Source organism: Pinus tabuliformis, chromosome 2_1 (genome assembly GCF_031772625.1).
Source record: "Pinus tabuliformis cultivar Carrire ecotype Pingquan chromosome 2_1, CPIR1, whole genome shotgun sequence".
NCBI classification, from domain to species: domain Eukaryota; kingdom Viridiplantae; phylum Streptophyta; class Pinopsida; order Pinales; family Pinaceae; genus Pinus; species Pinus tabuliformis.
Window position 1 is genome coordinate 564,387,406 of NC_142299.1, and position 22,252 is coordinate 564,409,657.

The window sequence follows — 22,252 nt, forward strand, 5'->3', positions numbered from 1 at the left end:
TGAGTCCTATTATGAACTTCTCCTCACACACTTCGTCCTTGGGACACCTAGAATTTACAGACACTCCTTGGCACACAGTCTTATTCATTCATTTCCATGCATTTTGACCTAGTTCTCCCTTGTGATTCCCTTTTTGAAAAGTGTAACTAGGTTTGGTCTTCATAATGACATGTGTAATGGTGATTTTATGTAATTGATGTAAATAAGAAAATAAAATTATTTTTGTAATTCTTGAATCATGGGTTTCATGATCAACGAATTTTATTTTTAGTTAAAGCTCCCATTGTGAGCTATTAGGTTTGGTCACCATGTCATAAAATTCATAGAGTTAATGTCAAATATTGAAGACCCATTTTGGGTATGTAATCCATCGTAAAAGAAATTTTATTAGCCCTCAAAGACCTTGTCACAAACTCTTTTTCATGTCGGCCTAAGGATGCTGCCAGAATGTCACGTCAGCTTACCTATATCACAAGTCAACTTATTTTGATGGACAAAACATTATCTATAAGGAAACTCGACCTCCATTTGAGGACAAGAAAATTCAGTTAAGTAAGTTTGCAATAAGAAGTGTGAAGATAACCAACGAAGAGAAGGAAATGGAGAGTGAATATTTTGGTGTTGTTTATGGGTCTGTTTCAGGGCTAATACCTCCAAATGTGTGAAGGAAGGAAGAATTATCTACTGTAGAAAAGGTCAAAGGTCTTGTTGTTGTCCAAGAAGTCAAATCAAGGAAGAAGATAAGCAAGGTTACAAGACGAATTATAATAATAGGTCATACCATCCAAGTGAAGAAGATCAAGGTTCAAAAGGTTGGTCACCACATATGCTAGGGTTTCTGCAGGAGGGCTGAGAACTACAAATCTCATCCAGGGAACCGAAATTTGAAGGATAGCCAAGTTACTGAAGGAAGAAGCTTGATCGTCATTGACTCAAGGAAAAAGAAGGAACTTGAATCAAGGAGGCTTGTGACTTGGTCTTGGAGAGGTCGTTGATTCAAGGGTCTAGGTCATGGTCTTGGTATTCGTCAATTGAAGTCTCTATAAGAAGAATAATTCGTTTGGGTTTTCCTATCATGTTGGAGAGGTTTTGGCCCTGATTGATCGCCTATTATCTATGTCTCTTGTCTCCTCATTTTTTATGCATTGGTAGTTGTTTCATTAAGAACACTATAATAATCCAAGTAAAGAGAAGATCATAATATTAAGAAGTAAAAGCATTCACATGTAGTTATCATAAGAAGAGAAATCACCTAATTAATATGCCCTAGATTTTGCAACAGCCCTAGCACTCCCTAGCACTCCTCAGTATGCATTGACATTGTCTGGCATGTGTTAGCACACCTTTACATTCCTTGGCATACCCTGACACTCAACTATCATGCCCTCACAACTACCCTTACTTTTTTTGGACTTGGGAACCCAACCAAGTCCTTCCTTGATTACAACATCTTGACCAAGTTATGGTTACTACAACTAGACTATGCCTTGTTTGCCTCATACACTGACTATAACTCATCTTAGGCTACTCATGTCCAATTTCAACCAATCCCACTTAACAAGTTACAAGTTAGCAAGTTAAGGCTCACGTCCAAGCTTGGCCATAAAACAACTAAGAAACATAGTTTACATCTTGACATTCCATAACACTTTACACATTTAACAAACCCTTGGCACTATGTGGAACATGTTAATACCCACTACATTCCTTGGCATGATTTAGCACTCCCTAGCACACCCTACCACTCACTGACATGCACTGACACTCTAGCATGCCTTGGCACTGCGTAACATATAACCTTGTCACTCTCTCATTAGAAAACCTGAAACTCATTGACACTCCCTATCACACATTCCTATCTATTCATTTCCATGCATTTTGAACTAGTTCTCCCTTGTGTTTCCATGGCACTCTCTAACACTCCCTAGCACACATTGAAACAATCTGGCACTTGACACATCTTGGCATGCCACCCTGGTACTCTAGTATTCCTTGGCACTACCTAGCATACCTTGTCACTCCCTCCTTAGCACACCTAGAACTTGATGAAACTCCCTGTCACACACTCTTATTCATTCATTTACATTCATTTGAAACTAGTGCTCCCTTGTGTTTCCCTAGAAATCCCTAACACTCCCTATCATGCATTGGCACACCTTGGCACCTGGCACATATTAGCTTGTTTCCATGGCCTCTAGCATTCCTTAACACTGCCTAACATACATTGTCACTCCCACCTTAGCACATATGGAACTCACTGAAAATTCATGTCAAAAACTCTCATTCATTCATTTCCATGCATTAATTTGACTTGGTGTTCCCTTGTGTTCCCCTAGCACTCCCTGAGACTTCCTAGAACACATTGGCACACCCTGGCACCTAGTACATCTTGGAAGCATGCTTCCCTGGCACTCTAGCATGCCTTATCACTAACTATCATACCATGCCATTCCCTATTTAGCACACTCCCTCTCACACACTCTTATACATTCATTTCCATGCATTTTGAGCTAGTTCTCCCTTAAGTTTCCCTAGCACTCACTAACACTCCTTATCAAGCATTGACACACCTTGGCACTTGGCACATCTTGGCATGCTTTCCTAACACTCTAGCATACCTTGGCACTGCCTAACATACCTTGTCACTCCCTCCTTAGCACACCTGGACATCGCTAACACTCCCTAATAGGCATTCATATTCATTCATTTCCATGCATTTGAAACTATTTATCCCTTGTGTTTCCCTTACTCTTGGCCCTAACACTCCCTAGCATGCGTTGGCACCACACCCTGGCACTTGGTACATCTTAGCATGCCTTAGAACTTAGCTTGTCTTGGCATGCCTAGCATGCCTTGGAACTGCCTAGCATGTGTTAGTACTTCCTAGCATTCCCTGGCACACCTTGGCACTCCATAGATGTCATGCCCTCATAAAGAGCCTTACTTTTTTTGCGGCTTGGGAACCCAACCAAGTCAATTGACAAACAATGTTGTGCCCAACCAAAAGTATCCCTTTGTTTGAAATTGATTTTTCCAACCCCTTATTACAACCATAGTCTTGCCTCCTGCAAGTTCTATTCTGAACTTCTCCTAACATACTTCATCCTTGGGACACCTAGAATTCACTGACACTTATTGGCACACACTCTTATTCATTCATTTCCATGCATTTTGACCTAGTTCTTCCTTGTGATGCCCTAACACTTCCTATCACTCCTCAACATGCATTGACATTGTCTGGCATGTGTTAGCATGCCTTTTTATTCCTTGGTATGCCTTGAAACTCATTATCTATAATGCCCTCACAACTACCCTTACTTTTTTTGGGACTTGGGAACCCAACCAAGCCCTACCTCGATTACAACAACTTGACCAAGTTAAGACTGCTACAACTAGACTATGCCTTATTCACCTAAGAAATGCCTATAACTCATCTTAGACTACTCATTTCTAATTTCAACTCATCCCACTTAACAAGCTACCAAGTCAAGGCTCACGTCCAACCATGGCCATATAAAAACTAAGCAACATAGTTTACACCTTGACATGTCATAACACTTGGCACATATAACAATCCCTTGGCACTATGTGGCACATGTTAGCATCCCCTAGATTCCTTGGCATGCTTTGGATCTCCCTAGCACACCCTAGCACTCCCTGACACACCTTAAAACTCCCTATCACACATTATTATTCATTCATTTCCATGCATTTTGAACTAGTTCTCCCTTGTGTTTTCGTGGCACTCCCTAACACTCCTTGACATGATACTGGTAAGAGGTTGGCTCATTTTATTTTTCAACAAGTCTGAAGAGGTTCATTGGGTCTGAATAAGGTTTGGAGTATTGACTCCACCCCTTTCATGCTTAAGCATTGGACCCTTCTTTTTGATCCCACTCGGGAGAGACTAGACAAGGCCCCTATCTAGGTTTAGTTGCTGGGACTAAATGTACAATTCTGGTCAAAGTAGGCTCTCAGGGAAATTGGAAACAAGCTGGGGGAATGCTTGGAGGTCAACCTCACTTTCAAATACTATGTGGAGATGAAGGTGGCGAGGGTATTGGTAAATTCAGATATCAAAGACAAGTTATGGGGTAAAATGAAACTCCAACATCAATGCATCACTTCTTAATACTTTAGACTACGAGGGCATCCCATTCAAATGTTGTGGATGTCATAACATAACCAAAATGATATGAACTTTCCACTGGGGTTCCATGGAAATAAAGGCAAGGAAATATCAACTAAAAATTCAACTATTTAAGAATCAATCCTACAATAAATCACACCTACCTTCTAATTTTTAAGATCTTTGTGAACTTTCACCTATGATCCTTAAACTCAATGCCCTCTAGCATCTCGAATGTCAGAATAGAAGGCGTTGCAATAAGAGGTAAACTCCATTCCCTTTCACCTTTGTTAAGACCTCTAGAGACACCTATAATACATAATCCTCCTTGACTCAACATGAAGTTTTGATTTTTTCCACTTCCTTTGCATACCCTCCCTTCAACGACATCCTCACAAGAGAGCTCGTGGTTGAATATTACGAAAACAAAATAGGGCACACCATCTTCTTACAGGGTTACAAGGGAGGGGTATTAAAAATAACCATTTTATCCTCTATAACCCTTACGGTCTTCTCAACACATAATGAAATGACAAACTGATAAATTGACCCAAAGATAGATCTCATCGTTCAAGGACAAACCCAAATAGAAAGAATCACACCATGGATTAAACATTGGCATTGAGTATTGGTGAAATCAAGGACCTCCTTTAAAGGTTGTGACCTTGTTTTTAGCATTCTCAAATGGAAGGTTTAAAAACTACATTAAAGAGGGGAGATTTTCACCTTAGCCTTTGCAACCTTTGCCCAAGGTGAATCTATCTAATGGACTAGCTTAGATATGTTAGGTCTTAGATTTCTAGAGTACCCAATTAATGATTTTGAGGCTAACTCCCTAGCCACAAATAAAATTTAGTCCTATTTGAAGGGACAACTTGAACAATCCTCCCAGAAAGAGACATTTTCACTTCCTTTTGATTAATTTACAACAAACCTCAACGCCTCTCCTTTATTATTTTCCTCTTCCATTCTCCAACAAAAAATCATTAATCTTATATCATAAACACTTTATATAGGTAAGCATTGTAATCATTTTCCTCAACTCATGGGGTACCTTTACACCTCAACCCATGTAAGTGGATCTAAGTTGATGGCACAACCCATCACACTCTAAGATGGTTCCAGTTGTCTCCTTCAAACTAGGGCATAACACACCTTACAATGCTAAATGGTTAAGTCATCTCTAACTTGTGGGTTTTTTTCCTTCATGGAACACATTCTAGCTAGTGCTCATTAAACACAATGCACTAACTCCACTAACACACACCAAAAGTCCAAGATACCATTAAGATGTGGCATGCACCCAAGTTCTTAGACTACACATAAAATGCACCTTCAACTTTGGATATCCCAAAATAGTAATATCCTGACCCAATATGGCCTATTTGTTGGATTTGTATAATTTTCTCCTTATCAGATCCTTGCACCTCCTTGGCACTCCATGATAAATCTACTCCAATGGTAACCTTCCAAGCTCCAACACCTCCTTTTGAAACATGACATAACCATCTATATATGTTGCAACAACCTTGCCAACTTCTTTAGTGGGTCACACATGTATTTCACATTTCTTCTTCGTCTTGCAAAGTGGTTGTGCCAAGGAGAGGGTATCAACATTGATAAAGGAATGTTCACTTAGTACCAGTGCCAAGTTTCCTTCATGCAACTCATAAAATGTCTTAAGTTTGCTTTACAACTATTCCACCTCTTCAACCCTCGTAAGAGTCTTCATAGACGTGCACTCTTACCTCAAGTATAACATAACACTAGCATTCCAAATGTGCATGTTCGTTCCATATGTTAATGCCTTGCTGAAACTGTTTTATCACATTTCTTAAAATGAAAAGTTCACATCTTAAGGAAAAGAACCTATTTTACTTATGACAACCTAAAATATGCGAGTGACTAAGAGAGGACCCCATTTTCTAAAGATGAAAACAAAGGGTGTTACAACCCCATTCACACAACAATTAGAATTTATTTAACCTAGAGAAGGATACATACCCTAACCCTTCCAAATTTGTCCTATGACTTTTAAGAAACTAACACTTGTTTTTAACTATTAAATCCACTTACTATATACTCTCTTTTGCTTGCACCCACCTAATATGCGAGAATACATAAATGTTTTCAGTACAACCAAGTTAAAAGCACTTGTTTCCTTCGAGAGATCTCAAATTCTGTCCACTAAACTTTAACAACAAAATCATTGCATATAAACCCCAACCTTAAAATTAGATAATTATTGTTATTATGATAAATACCACTATTTGATAAAAGTTTTCGAACATAAACCAAAAAAATATGTAAGAGTAGTTAGTTTCTCAATTAATACAACTAAAATTGTATCATTTTTTGGCAAGGGAAAATTTCAACATTTTTGAAAAAGATAATCATTAATTCATTTACGTTCCAGGACAATGAGGATTTGTTCATTTTTCAAAAGGCAGGAGCCAAAACGAGATTGCAGAGAGTTTCCAATGAGGGTTTTACCCATGGCAGACCCTTCGAACCCCACCATCAGATCTTCAGTCTATTGATGGCACCAAGGTATGATCCATTTGTAACTTCAATGAATTTTCACCCACATTTAGTCTTCCACACAGAGAGTACATGCATGTCAGGTTTCTGATTTAAAATCCATTATTTTTTTTGCAACCACGCTTGTATGTTTCGTCTTTAATCTCTGTGTTGCATTCTGTTACTGTTTGCACGGATGGCATTAGCATTTGATGATTTCGAGAGGCCATTTATCATAGTAAAGGAGAAGGAGCAGAAGATCCGAGTAAAAGGATGCTTAGAAGGCCAACATTGCGGCTGCCAGGACTGTTGCAAGAATCCTGCACTCCTTAGTCAGCCCCAAGGGAATTGACAAGATGCTTTAGAGCCTCGATTGCGATGTCACCATTAGTAAGCTCTTGTTCCATTTGTTCATTCTTTATTTATGGATCCATGAAACCCCTTAAAATTATGAAAATAAGTATAATTTACTTTAAAAGACGTATGACTCATAAGTAGAAATTAATTTAAAAAACTGTAGATATTTTGCAAGTAGTGAAATAAGCAAATACTATGTGATATGTTCACTCTTTCTCACAAATTGCGAATCCCACCGACCTAGAAGCTCTACATACATTGTTTCCTGCCTACGAAAGCTCTCAAAATTGGTAAATGTGTTGAGATGTCACTAACATTGAGACATAGACAATTTCCAGGGATCTAATTCGCATAGAGGTACTTTTCAAAGGGATCGGTCCCTTCAAACCATACCATTTTTTACACTTTTCAGAAGTCAGCCTTGTTCCTATCAGTTTATATTTTGTATTGAATAGCCAGTCCTGCTTTACTTGTTCAGAATATTCAAGAACAATTATAGGTTAGCTTTAACAAAATGCCAACAGATTTGTGGCTTAGATCTACCTTGCACTAAATACTATCACACATGTATATATAATATTAATCACATATTTACCTTTCCAGATCTTGGTCTGCTGAACAAAAATGTCTATTGTTTGTATAATGATGTCCCAGACCTTAGACAACAATATTCTTTATTCTTCATCTGTGTGCAACTTAGGTACCCTATTGGTTGCTATTTCGATGGAGAAACCTCTGGTAGCACAACTTTTCCCACAAAGATGATGCTGATAGCACACCTTTTCCCACATAGATGTTGCTGTGGATAACAATCTCTACAGGAGTCCGAAATCAGACATATAAATGGTTGTTGTATATCACAACAAGAAGCATTAACATATGAAAATGTGTTAGACCCTAAAATCGATGTTTTTCCCATAGTACTCTTATTTGTGTTGCATCGATAGTGTGAGAACATTACTTGTACTCTGTTTATCCCATGCTAAAAGCAGTGAGTCATCGTGTTTCCTTTTCGACATTATAGACCAAAGGATGTGAAAACAATTTATCCCTGCGCTATCCGTTTTGACTAAGTACCTACAACCATCAATGAGCCCTTTCCAAATCTCTCCCAGCAGTGTAAAGTTGTATGTGTGTCTTGTGTATTACCTATAGCGATACATGGATAAAAGTTTGTTTTGTAAATTATCTTTCAAGAGATGGAAGAGCATTGAAACAAATCAATCAATGCCTCAAACATGTCCTACTTGTCATCTTCTCTACAATGGGGATGAAGTGATCCTTTACCAAATCAATAATAATTTGATTTCTCTTGGTCTCATACTTATGATTGGGGCGGGGGGTTTGTCTTGTATTAGTAGATTCTAAAACCACTTTTACAACATGCCCCCAAAGATTGACTTCCTCCATAAGAAACTATAACCTGATCTTCCAAGGAACAAAAATGGAATCTCTTTTCAACATATGACACTCACTATGACTGAGAGTCATTTTTAACATATTGAAACACTCGTAAAGTGCAAATCAAATATATATGAAGTAGACAAAACCCTTCTAGAGTTCAAACACTTTTCCTAGGTGACTTAGGGTTTCACACCTAACAACCTCAACAACGTCAAGCACCTACCATAGGTACACCACAACTAAAATACCAACTCCGTCTATCACCAAAAAAATGAACTCAACCAAAATAGCTTTAATACCATGTAGAAATATTTTCTCTCAATACTTCAATGCAAATTTAAAAGTTTCACCTCTTTCCTAGAGAATTCCTAGATCTAGTCCCTATGAATTTACCTTAGTGCTAATATGAAATATAATGTTAGATTTTAAGCTTCTGTGGTAGTTTTATGCAATGGCATGATCCGGATTATCCACAGTTTCGTGTTCATTCTGTCGACGTTTCGAACCCCAAAGGGGGTCCATCATCAGGACTAAATTAGATAGAGTATGAATGAAAGCTTATTGAGAGAAGAGTCTGTCGACCTGGGTATAAATAAACCTAGACCCCTAATTTTTATAAAGAAGCCGACATTTATATAGATGATTTCTAATTTATTTTTATTTTATTTTATTTTTATAATAGTTTTATAAAAACTTAATTAATTATTTATTTAGTTGATCAACTAAATAAATAATTAATTAAGTTTTTATAAAAATAAAAATAAAATAAAAATAAATAAAAATAAATTAGAACTCATATATATAAATGTCGGCTTCTTTATAAAAATTAGGGGTCTAGGTTTATTTATACCCAGGTCGACAGACTCTTCTCTCAATAAGCTTTCATTCATACTCTATCTAATTTAGTCCTGATGATGGACCCCCTTTGGGGTTCGAAACGTCGACAGAATGAACACGAAACTGTGGATAATCCAGATCTTGCCACTGCATGAAATATAATTTACAGAAATGAACAATAAATAATATTTAACTTATTTTTAAGTCCAATCAACAACAAAATCCAAGAGAAATAATCCAATTTTGTGCCAACAAGTTGAAGCCCTATACGGAAATATTATCATGCAAAAACCAAATCTGAAATGCATTTTATGACAATAGTAATTACAATGACAAATCATATCTAATATATTCAATATCAATGTTAAAACCTTAACATTTTTAATTTTATCACAATTTGGAAAAGCACAAAAGCGATGGGAATTACCAAGCCATGAAGATGTTGGAAATACTAAGAGGGGGAGTGAATCAATATTCTTTTTTTACAATTGTTATTTTTAACCAATTAAGATCATTTAAATAGAACACAAAATGAACAATGGCAAAATAAATAATTTTATTAATCAATATATGGTGAGGGCACCAATCCTCTTACAATAATTCAAATACAACAAAGATCAGGGATCCAAACCTAGATGAGGACACTAGTGTTCAAATCAACCAGATTCCAACCTGCACTTCAAGGCTCCAACCTTGTGCACCACCAAGCTCCAACTAGGTCTTTTAGAGGATTCCAATCCTCTTTGCAGTACAAGCTCAAACTTTATCTTTCCAAGAGTCCAACTTTGTTTTTATGAGGCCCCAACCTATAGGGAACCAACCCTTTCAATCTGCTTCAGGTTCTTCAATAATGAGTATAAGTTGTTCTTCATGGCTTCCCAAACACTTCTTCAACAAGCCTTGACAATTTTGCAATATAGCTCTAGGGTATCTTCAACAAGTTTTCAACAATCTACTAGTTCATTAATGACAACTTTGTTTACTATAGAAGGTGTCTTCCAAACTCGTCGTGATACCCAATCAAATTTCATAAGTGACTACATCAAATATTCAATCATGCTACTCCTTGATGGCCTACACAACAAATTCTCAGCTTCAACAAGTCAATAAAAGATATTCAACTGATCTTCAATATGCTGCTGTAAGTATTCTTCCTTTGCTACACAGGTTTCTTCAAAATCATCTACTTAAGGATGCTAGCTTCAGGGGTTGTGATGCCAAATAGAATCTGCAATATAAAAATTGCTTCAACAAGGCTTATAATGTCTTCAAATAAATCTCTTCTAACAATTCTTCTTGTCTTCCTTAACAAATGTTTTAATTTTGTTGTATACTACTCCCTAATATGTCAATAACTGCTTCAAGATGAAGGCCCAAATCTACTCCTATAGATATCAAAGGGCTTCTTAACACTCTGTCTCCACAAAATCCCATACACCAAATTTAATTTGAACTTCATAGAATTGAAAATATATTCTCCACATGGTTAAGAAATAATAAGCTTCGTAGATCTAAAAATACATCTTCACAGGTCCGAAACTTTTCTTTTTTAGTTATGCAATCACAGTCGAGAAAGGATATTCCACAAGTTCACAGAGGTACATATACCTGAACAATAAAACTTGTCTTTACAGAGCTTCAACTGATCCGAAGATAGATTCTTCACAAATATGATTTAATAGGGGAGGGACGCCATTACCTGTGCGCCCTCCCCTCCACCTCAGCTACACCCATGTGGATGGCACTCCTGCATGTACGACACCTGCCCGACGTGTCCTGCCATGTGTTGTGGTGGGTGTCAGCCCTTCAAAAACCTAATTTCGACCTGCTCTTCGGTTGTTTCCGCCTGTTTGTCGCGATGTCTATTCTACTCCATGTATTTCTGTTCGGGTCCAGTGTTTGGGAGAAGCCCTTTGCCGACAATGGTGCGGGATGGCTCCATTACCTATGCGCCTTGTTCGCCATTGTTGACCTGCTAACCGGGCTAGTTTGCTTGCACGAACTCATTAACGGAACATGGTTTCTGCTGTTCTTGTTTCATTCCGCCTGCAATTGTTGTTCATTCTGGACCACCGGGGTTTACAAATACCTTGGTGGTTGTTTCATTCACGCGACCTGTTGTTTGGGGAGGAGCCAGTACCAATTTCTAGCCAGTTCGAGGTCAAAGGTAAATTTACAGGTAATTTTCAGGTTTTTATGGTTTTTGTTTCGAAATGTCTGTGAATATTTATGCCATTGGCTAATTTCCAACTTTTTTCATGTTTTCCAAGTTGGTTGCAGGTTTGGTGAGCTTTGGAGAAGGTCTGGTGAGCTCTGGAGAAGGTCTGGCGAGCTCTGGAGAAGGTCTGGACATGGAAGATGCTTGGACATGGCTTCTACGTCTATCCGGTAGGAAAAATCCTACCAGCCATTGCCACTGTGTTTTTCAACACCTCACCTTCCTATTGGAATTTTTGTTATTTTTGCTCTTGGAGTTTCAGGATTTCAAAGGGTTTTGCAGGTTTAGGGTTTTGAGGGTTTAGGGTTTTGAAGCATTTGTTGGACATTGTATTACTGGCTTTGTCTGTATGGCTTAGTTATATAGCTGGCTTGCTGGCTTTGTATGCTTTCCTCAGACCACCAGACCAACCTCTTCCTCGCCGACGGGGTTCGGCAATCAAAACAAAATATGTGATATCAAAGATTTCACCTTTGGGAAACCCTAGGCATTGCCAAGCTGCTACCTCTTTTCAGTGGGTGGTGTGGACATTTCTTGCTAGTTTGTTATACTGGGAAGGGGTATTTTTTGCCGTAAATTTTCTAACTGGCATGCTAAATAAATTTAAGAAGAAAAATTAAATATGTAGTTTATTGAGAGAGGCTGACAATTTTTGCAATTTATAGATGCTGAAATGGCAACATTTTCTAAAATTTTGACAGTTGATTTCTTTAGTGGCCCATAGAAAAAATAGAGTTTAAATTATCAGGAGAACTATTGCACGATGAAAAATATTAGAGGTTAAAACCTTATAAACATTAGGCAAAACTTGATTGATGTAAGTTTTGTGTAATTTAACATATTGATCTCCTGATTCAGTCAGCTGAATCTTCAACTACTTAACTTTTCAAAGCACTCATCAATATGGTCAAAATTTTGAGGTTTCGGTAGGCTGAGTTCCTGGCTGATTTGCACATTCAGCAATATTGACATAATTGAGATGTTGAAAAACAATATGAAGACGCTGCCAAGGTCTATCAGTATCACTGTGTACTATTCAGACTTTGCCCAATCAAAATTAGGTACTATTGCACATCACTAGATGAATATTACTTGCTTGATCTTGGAATTTTAAATTTCATCATGTTATGGAAACCATGGTTGCATGCTATGAGTTTCTTATAGCTAAATCTTAACTATGAATATTGATTGAGGGGAGGTGTTTGACTGTCAATCCACACCTAAACATGGCTCAGGCCTGATCAAGAAGCCATGTATCTCAATAGGAGAGCAGTCCAATAACAAAAGGCAGGTTAGGACTTGATCCTTGTTTGGTTTTTTAACTAGCCCAAATTATATTTCTTCCACTGCAATAGATAGGCAGGTCAAGACTTGATCCTTGTTTAGATTTTTAACCAGGACAGACTATATTTCTTCCACTATAATAAATAGTTTTTCAGTGTTATTAAGCAATTTTTATAAACATTTGTGATTAGGTACTATTGCACATCACTAGATGAATATTACTTGCTTGATCTTGGAATTTTAAATTTCATCATGTTATGGAAACCATGGTTGCATGCTATGAGTTTCTTACAGCTAAACCTTAACTATGAATATTGAGTGAGGGGAGGTGTTTCACTGTCAATCCACACCTAAACATGGCATAGGCCTAATCAAGAAGCCATGTATCTCAATAGGAGAGCAGTCCAATAACGAAAGGCAATTTAGGACTTGATCCTTGTTTGGTTTTTTAACCAGTCCAAATTATATTTCTTCCACTGCAATAGATATGCAGGTCAAGACTTGATCGTTGTTTAGATTTTTAACCAGGACAAACTATATTTCTTCCATTGTAATAAATAGTTTTTTAATGTTATTAATCATTTTTTTATAAACATTTGTGATTAGATACTATTGCACATCACTAGATGAATATTACTTGCTTGATCTTGGAATTTTAAATTTCATCATGTTATGGAAACCATGGTTGCATGCTATGAGTTTCTTATAGCTAAACCTTAACTATGAATATTGAGTGAGGCGAGGTGTTTGACTGTCAATCCACACCTGAACATGGCACAAGCGTGATCAAGAAGCCATGTATCTCAATAGGAGAGCAGTCCAATAACGAAAGGCAATTTAGGACTTGATCCTTGTTTGGTTTTTTAACCAAACCAAATTATATTTCTTCCACTGCAATAGATATGCAGGTTAAGACTTGATCCTTGTTTAGATTTTTAACCAGGAGAAACTATATTTCTTCCACTGTAATAAATAGTTTTTCAGTGTTATTAATCAATTTTTTATAAACATTTGTGATTAGGTACTATTGCACATCACTAGATGAATATTACTTGCTTGATCTTGGAATTTTAAATTTCATCATGTTATGGAAACCATGGTTGCATGCTATGAGTTTCTTATAGCTAAATCTTAACTATGAATATTGAGTGAGGGGAGGTGTTTGACTATCAATCCACACTTGAACATGGCTCAGGCCTGATCAAGAAACCATGTATCTCAATAGTAGAGCAATCCAATAACGAAAGACAGGTTAGGACTTGATCCTTGTTTGGTTTTTTAACCAGCCCAAATTATATTTCTTCCACTGCAATAGATAGGCAGGTCAGGACTTGATCCTTGTTTAGATTTTTAACCAGGACAAACTATATTTCTTCCACTGTAATAAATAGTTTTTCAATGTTATTAATCAATTTTTTATAAACATTTGTGATTAGGTACTATTGCACATCACTAGATGAATATTACTTGCTTGATCTTGGAATTTTAAATTTCATCATGTTATGGAAACCATGGTTGCATGCTATGAGTTTCTTATAGCTAAATCTTAACTATGAATATTGATTGAGGGGAGGTTTTTGACTGTCAATCCACACCTGAACATGGCTCATGCCTGATCAAGAAGCCATGTATCTCAATAGGAAAGCAGTCCAATAACAAAAGGCAGGTTAGGACTTGATCCTTGTTTGGTTTTTTAACCAGCCCAAATTATATTTCTTACACTGCAATAGATAGGCAGGTCAGGACTTGATCCTTGTTTAGATTTTTAACCAGGACACACTATATTTCTTCCACTGTAATAAATAGTTTTTCAGTGTTATTAATCAATTTTTTATAAACATTTGTGATTAGGTACTATTGCACATCACTAGATGAATATTACTTGCTTGATCTTGGAATTTTAAATTTCATCATGTTATGGAAACCATGGTTGCATGCTATGAGTTTCATATAGCTAAATATTAACTATGAATATTGATTGAGGGGAGGTGTTTGACTATCAATCCACACCTGAACATGGCTTAGGCCTGATCAAGAAGCCATGTATCTCAATAGGAGAGCTGTCCAATAACGAAAGGCAGGTTAGGACTTGATCCTTGTTTGGTTTTTTAACCATCCCAAATTATATTTCTTCCACCGCAATAGATAGGCAGGTCAGGACTTGATTCTTGTTTAGATTTTTAACCAGGACAAACTATATTTCTTCCACTGTAATAAATAGTTTTTCAGTGTTATTAGTCAATTTTTTATAAACAATTGTGCTTAGCTCGCAAACAAAACTGCTTTACAACCAAACAAGCTGCTGTTGGATTTTCAATGTAGTGAATGCATAGAACCATAATGTTGTTAGCATTTCAAAGCAATAAGTTTATAGAGCGATAATGTTCCTTCTAAAATGGATTTTGGCTACAATGTCGCACACAATATGAAATAAAATAACCTAGATTGTAAGCCCAAATGTTTCTGTGACAAGAAAAAGATACAATCCATCCAAAATCCACATCATAATGTGGTTACAACCCAAAACATATGACACCCCTATTATTTATGGCCTTGAGAATCTTATAAGATTTCTACATTATAATAGACTATAGATGTTCCTTCTAAAATGGATTTTGGCTACAATGTCGCACACAGTATGAAATAAAACAACCTAGGTTGTAAGCCCAAATGTTTATGTGACAAGAAATGATACAATCCATCCAAAATCTACATCATAATGTGGTTACAACCAAAAACATATGACACCCCTATTCTTTATGGCTTTGAGAATCTTGAGTGCCAAAACTCCCCGAGTTACCTTCTTGAGCCAGGTAGGTTGGCCTACGTAAAAAGGGTTGGTTAGGAAATGGTTGATTGCTGCCATATGATTGAGTCCAATTTGCAGCTTCCAACCATGGAGGTATTGAGTACCCATACCTCACATTTGCACTATTGACCCCTGCATTAAGTGGAGGTGTGTAATGAGCATATATAGAATTGACACCAACTTTGGTAGGAATAAGGAGAGTGGGTAAACCCTCAGTTTGATAGTGAGGCACTTGAATGTTTATGAGAGCTTGGAATATTGGTGTATTATCTGCAATGGAGTCCAATGAGTTTGAAATAATCCTGGTTTTATCAGCTATGCTTGTATCATTGTCAACCATATTGATCATCCCTTGTTCCTTTTCAAGCATTTGTTGTGTTTTTCTTGATTCCTTTTCCTGTCTTGCCATTTACTTTTGTTGGTCCTTAACTTGCCTTGCTTTATCTCTTTCAATCCTTTCATCTGCTCGATGTTGCGCTGCAACAATCCTTGCTGCCTTCTTCTCCTTGACTAGATCCTTCTTTTTCTATTTTAATTCTTGCATTTCAAATTTCTTTTTTTCAGACTCAACTAACATGTTTATATAGTCCTCTGAGGTGAGTAACTGTGAGCTTCGGCCCAAACGAAGACTACCCGGTGCACCTTGCTTTTTTTTCATTGATACTCTCTCTACTGGTAGCTTTAGGAACTGACCAAGTATCTTCTCCACCCCTCCCACCTGCATGTCATTGCTTGGTACTTCCCTTTTAGTATCTGATGGAACTGATTGAACTATATCATTATCTTCATTTGATGCCTCATTATGTGCTTCATCTTCTTCCATTGATCTATTGTCCACAAAAAAATGAACAATTTCACTGTTCAATTCTACTGGTTGTGAGGGCATGTTCATGCTTTGTTCATTGGTTGTTGAGACACTATGTGCATTCATATTAATCATTGCTTCTGCTAGCCATGAAGGTGGGGTTACTTGGCTTGGCAATGTCAATTGGTCATTGTCAACTGCATGTTCAACAATGTCATTAACAATATCAACAACAGGAGTTTCATGTTCTTGAGTTGGTGGAACGATCTCCATGTTACTGCGAATTTGTTCATGGTTATACTGTGTTTCACATACAGTTTCATCATCTTCATCATATAAGTGTCCTTGAGAGAGGGAAATCATATTACCAGCTGCAACAACATCATCTTGGTCATCTACTTCTTGCACTTCAACACCTGTTTGGGCATTCCCTTCTTCCTGACCATCCACATGAAACGCTTGGCTACAACCAAAATCATGCATATGAGCATCATAGTTCAGTGGCCAAATTCCTGTCCTCCTAAAGCCAGCCTTGATATTTGATGGTGTCAAAGCCCTTTTAAAAGCTTTACTTGCAAACTCTGCCAGCTCGAACCTTTTCACCTCAACCCCTGGATTCTTTGCCATCCATGCAGCACGCTTCGACCTGAAATAGTTCTTGAAAGGGCCAAACACACTAACATCAAGGGGTTGCATTCTGTGAGTGGTATGAGCGGGCAATGTCAATAGGTCGATGCCTAAATTGTTTGTACAACCATGTGGCTCCCATGGCCATCTAATATCAATAGGTGTTTGTTATTAGGCGAGACGCCACCTGGTACCGATAAAGCAAAGTGAAAAAGCCAACTTAAAAACAGTTCTTTAGTCATCCATGCATGGGGATGTGCAGCCATGCATGCACCTGGTTCACAGTTCTGTATATAGTTTTTTAGTTGATTTTTACCTTTGAATAGATAAAATCTTGGGATTGAAGTACCAATTGCATTGACACAACATAAAATAGTTTTCCACTCCCTACTCTTAGGCAAAATCTTTGGCACATTTTGGCTCCCTCTCTTAGTAATTACCCGCATGCCACAATTCCTCCCTGCCTGTAAACCTGTTTCATCACAGTTCCATATATGGTCTGCTCCATAAGAATGTTTATCGTAAGCATTAGAAAGTGTGTCATAGAACTTTTGCACAACTGCAGGGCGCAAATTTAATGCTTTGTCTCTGTCAAGGACCTCAGCAGTATGCAATACAAGTTTTGGATGCCTTTTTTTAAACCCAAACCACCATGATTTACCAGGAAACCCATCTTTGAATGGGTTTGGCCTCCCTTGACAGATTTGAGCAACTGTGGATTTGAGTTGTATCAACTCTAGCCCATGTCCCAATTGGGCCATCTCTTTACACCACTCAACCACCTCGGCCTCCTCCTCCTCAGTCATAACTGTAAGAGGCCCTCTACGTTTTGTATGAGTCAGTTCATTTATCCAATAATGTATTGATGAGGGAGGAATACCATGTTTTTTTGCAGATGCCCGAACTGAGTATCCATTAAACTCTATGTCGTCAATTGCAACTAACATTTCTTCTTTTGTCCATCCTCTTATAGCACTGATCTTTTTAGTTGAACTTGCCCCTTGGACTGTTGTTGATGGTGGTTCTGTGGCTGATGCTGTGTTAACATCAGCTTTAGTTGCATGGCCATCCTCAACAATGTTCCCTGGGGCATTGTTGACATTGACATCGCCTGTCCTATCCTCATCAGACTATGTGCATTGCAGCTGTGCACTCCTTGTCACTCCCTTGCCACTTCTCCTTGTACAAGCAACATAACTACCTTTTGCCATAGATGCAACAACCTATAAAATTATTGCATGCATTTAGATAAGAATATTTGTAAATTATGCTTTCATACAAGGCAAAAATACTTTTGCTTTATTACAGGAAATTATCAACATGTATGTTAGTATCCTTGAAAAATCAAATATATAGAATCATTTTGTTGTATGTCTTCAAAATTATCAGTGATTGTTGTTTTGATAACTTGTCTTTACACTTAAAATACCATGATTGTATTGATTGGTTTTGTTATGCATTTCCCAACAGAGCTCTTGTTCGGTTTGACTACTTAAAATATTGTTTTGTTGTTTTCTGTAAGGATGCACTTCTCCAGAAATGGATCTCTGGCTATCAAGGAGTTATCATTGGCCAAACCAAGCATGGTATTTAATTTGACCAAGGCTCCAACTTGAGACCCCCTAAAGCACTCTTGATCACAACTTTGCCACCATAACAAATTTTTTCCTCATGTCACTTACAGTTGAAGTTTCTAGTCATGTAAACATTCATTTCAACTACAACTCTTATTTGCATCTTGTCTACATATATAAGAGAGGCCATGCCTTTTTCTTAAATCAAGAAAGCATATTATCAATTTGTAAAGTTTTGAGTAATTATTGACCTCATATATCAAATTAGATAAAGTGAATAGGAGTAATGAGGGTGCAGTTTGCCACATTTGCAATAGTTTGAGGCTGGTTGTGCCTTCTTTGTGGTCCTTCATTCTGATAGGTTTCCCCTTGTGTACAACAACCTTCCAATAGGGCCCTTCCACTGCTTCTTGTTCATTTGTTTATGTTATTTTCTTCCTTTTACATTGTTTTGTTTACTTTCTGATCATATTTCAAGAATTATCTAAACCCCCTTTTCCTTTTCTCCTTTCAACTTTTTTTTGTTTTCACTTTATTTTGCAGGTCTTGTTTATGCTACCATTGGTCTTGATGATGTTTATTGGTGGCCTCATACAAGGTTTTTGGTTCCAACACCCAAAGTTGTATTGCAATAGTTGACCACTAATTAAGCAACTTATCTGAAGCTTCTGATCTATATTACAACCAACAGAAGGACAATAAATCTATGCTTATCTTCCAATTGGGCCATAGTTTTTGTTTCTTATTATATAATTTCATTAAGCTTTTGTTAAAAATGATTCTCAGAAAGAAATTGCCTTGTGAAATTATGGTTAGACAAATTTCAATTGAGTTGATCATCATGTTCCTACATATTTTTGCATGCTGTCTTATGATAAGTTGCTATTTTAGCCTTCATGTCACTAGAGAAATATCCAAGCAACCAAACTTCTACTGCAATACCTAAGGTGCTACCATTATTGTGTTAAGTGAATGGAGGCTAAGGCTGCTTCACTATGTCCAATCCTTTTAATTGATAAGATGTATAAAATTTCGTTGTTGTGGCAACTTGTGACCATGGTTTACTTCTATTACGAAGAAAATAGTTTATTGCTTCATAAATAAAACGGTATAAGATGATAGTTTACTTCTTTAGAAATAAAGCGGTATAAGATTTGTAGAAATAATTTTTTAAACAACAACTTTTCTTGCCGGGCACACCAAGCAAATAAAATCAATACTTTCCTTACACTAAATTGAAACTAAATTACGTCTATAAGTTTGAGCATAGAAATAGGTGAATTGTCCACTCAATATTTTCGAAATCGATACTGAAATTGAAACTGAAATACGCTGTGTGTTGATTTTCATGAAGTTGAAACTGTAAGAACTGTGATAAATGAAAACAAAACTATAAGAAAAATGTGTTGTAATTGATATAACTAACTTGGATTTACTGGCAACTGTTCTGTGATGTTTTGTCTTCAAGGTTGCTGAATAGTTTGAAAGCGTAACATGCAACTTCAATAATGGTTGAACTTCTTTTATAGTTTTTGGCACTTGAATTTAATTGGTGGTAAGGATGGACATGGATTGCAATGGCTTCATTTTGAATGTGTGGTCTGGATTTAATTTGATGTGATCTAATGGTTGGGAATTTGTTATTTGTTGATCCATGTGCTTTGATTTGTTTTAATGAGAAATAGAATGAGTTGGGTGTCATTTATTGAAGTTATTGGGTTGGGTGTCATTTATTGAACAAAGTGGGTTTAAATGTTATTGGGTTGGGTGTCATTTATTGAACATAGGGGGTTTAAATGTTGAACAACACAACAGTTATGGCTGACATACATTCACTTTTATTATGTGCAGGTATGGATATTTATTTGGGATACAAAGCTTCAGTTTTGATGAGTGGGGGTTGAAGTGGCCGCTACTTTGTACTTCTGGAATAGGCCATTTTGGAAGCATTTATGGTTTTATCTGTTTTTTAGTTGGGTCAATATGGTTTGCACTCTTAAGTATTAAGATACTATTTATGGACAGTTGTGGGCCCAGTCAATGTTTTGGGAAATTTTGGACATAAATTAATACTTATTTATACTTAATGTTATTTATCTTTGTTTAAATATTGGTTGCAAAAGTCTCAATTTTTTAGTGGTTTGGTGGGACCAATACTATATCAATTACTGGTCCCTGCACAACATTAGACATCTCTCCCCTAGTTCTTCTCACATCCTTGCTGCTTTAGAAATGAATGCGTCTACCAAAAATGATTTGATCCTTGATTGCTTCGATCCTTATTCGAAAGATCATCGTTATATATATATATATATATATATATATAGTTGTTTCAATCAATGAGGAGGCACATCGATTGGAGTTGGAGAGGCGACATGAGCAGAAGAGCCAGCTTACAGACAGATTGTGATTGGTGAGCGATTTAGCATATAGGTTAAAAATATGTACCCGCTCCTGTTCATTGATCTAGAGCGAATCCATGGTAGATGAGTGCTGACATGGGTAGGGTGGGGACCACATGGACCACAACAAAATTTAGATGGTGAGATATGTGAACACTGAGGTGTGGGACTGGAGTGATGGTTATATCCGATATATCATATATATGGTTAATTTTTGATGTATGATATATTATATATATGTCATATATATACATTATTGGTCCTATTAACATGATTTTTACTCATGTCTCTGCAACCTTGCAGGTCCTTAGCATATACCCTTCATGGTGTATACCCGATACTTAGGTTATTCTCCATAGACCTGAGGCTTCTTCCATATAAATGTCAATACATACTCTTCAAACTTCTAGGGTTTTCCATCAACACCCTTCCATCAATGTACTTTAGGGTTAGGTTTTTCTTTCAACAATGCACCTAGGGTACCTTCTATCGACATCAATGACAACTTTATCCAACAATCTCCCCCTTTGTCATTGATGGAAAATTCTTCTTCTTTCAACGTCTTCTCCCCCTTTGTCGTTGATGCCAATATTCTTCTTCTTTCAACGTCTTCTTGACAAATTTCTCTTGTTTTGTCATCGGGATACTCTCTTTATTGTTGTGCTTCCCCTTGTTTTTGTCACCTTCATATTGCTCCCCTTGTCATCAAGATGTATTTCTTCATGTGATCAATTAGCTATTCTACATAGAATCTTCTTTCTTTTTTTCCTTTTATTGATTGGGAGCTTTTAATATGGAAGATCTTCCTTTCCAAAACACTTTTGAGCATACTTTCAACATATTTCCCAAAACTCACAAAGGACTCTTTTGCTGGAACATGTAACATGGATGGTTATTTCTTGATAAACTCAAAATTTTAGTTCTTCATATTGAAGATCTTTTTTGTTCGATAGTTGACTAACCATCTTAGTATTGTGAATAAGATGTTTTCAATGGTGAAGAAGTTTCATCTTTGGATGCCTTAACAACTCCAAATACTATAATCTTCCAAGTCTTTGCTTAATGGTAATATGATGTTGCTCCCCAAAGAACTCCAAATAAGTGTAAGATCCCTTTTATATGACCACATCATCGTCTTAGAAGAGCATTGATCTTACACCGGGATGAGTTTTCTCTTCTTCTGGAATCAGTGTTTCCTGTGTGTCACCTCGAAGTTTGAACAACTACTTCAAAATTGTCTTCCAACAAGTGTCCAAGATGGTCTTTAACTTCTACTCAAGTCTTCC

The 22,252-nt window shown here is 37.0% G+C and overlaps 1 long non-coding RNA gene across 3 annotated transcripts; it reads left to right on the top strand.

The window, feature by feature from the left end:
* The first annotated feature begins 6,524 nt into the window (after positions 1-6,524).
* Positions 6,525-20,672, top strand: LOC149201658 (uncharacterized). 3 transcript variants are annotated; one of them, XR_016253465.1, is made up of 4 exons: positions 6,525-6,679; positions 6,856-7,039; positions 11,518-11,635; positions 20,416-20,672. It is a non-coding gene; the product is annotated as an uncharacterized LOC149201658 (long non-coding RNA). The 3 variants fall into 3 exon arrangements; XR_016253467.1 differs by having other exon boundaries at positions 11,528-11,635; XR_016253466.1 differs by lacking the exon at positions 11,518-11,635.
* The last annotated feature ends 1,580 nt before the right edge of the window (positions 20,673-22,252 follow it).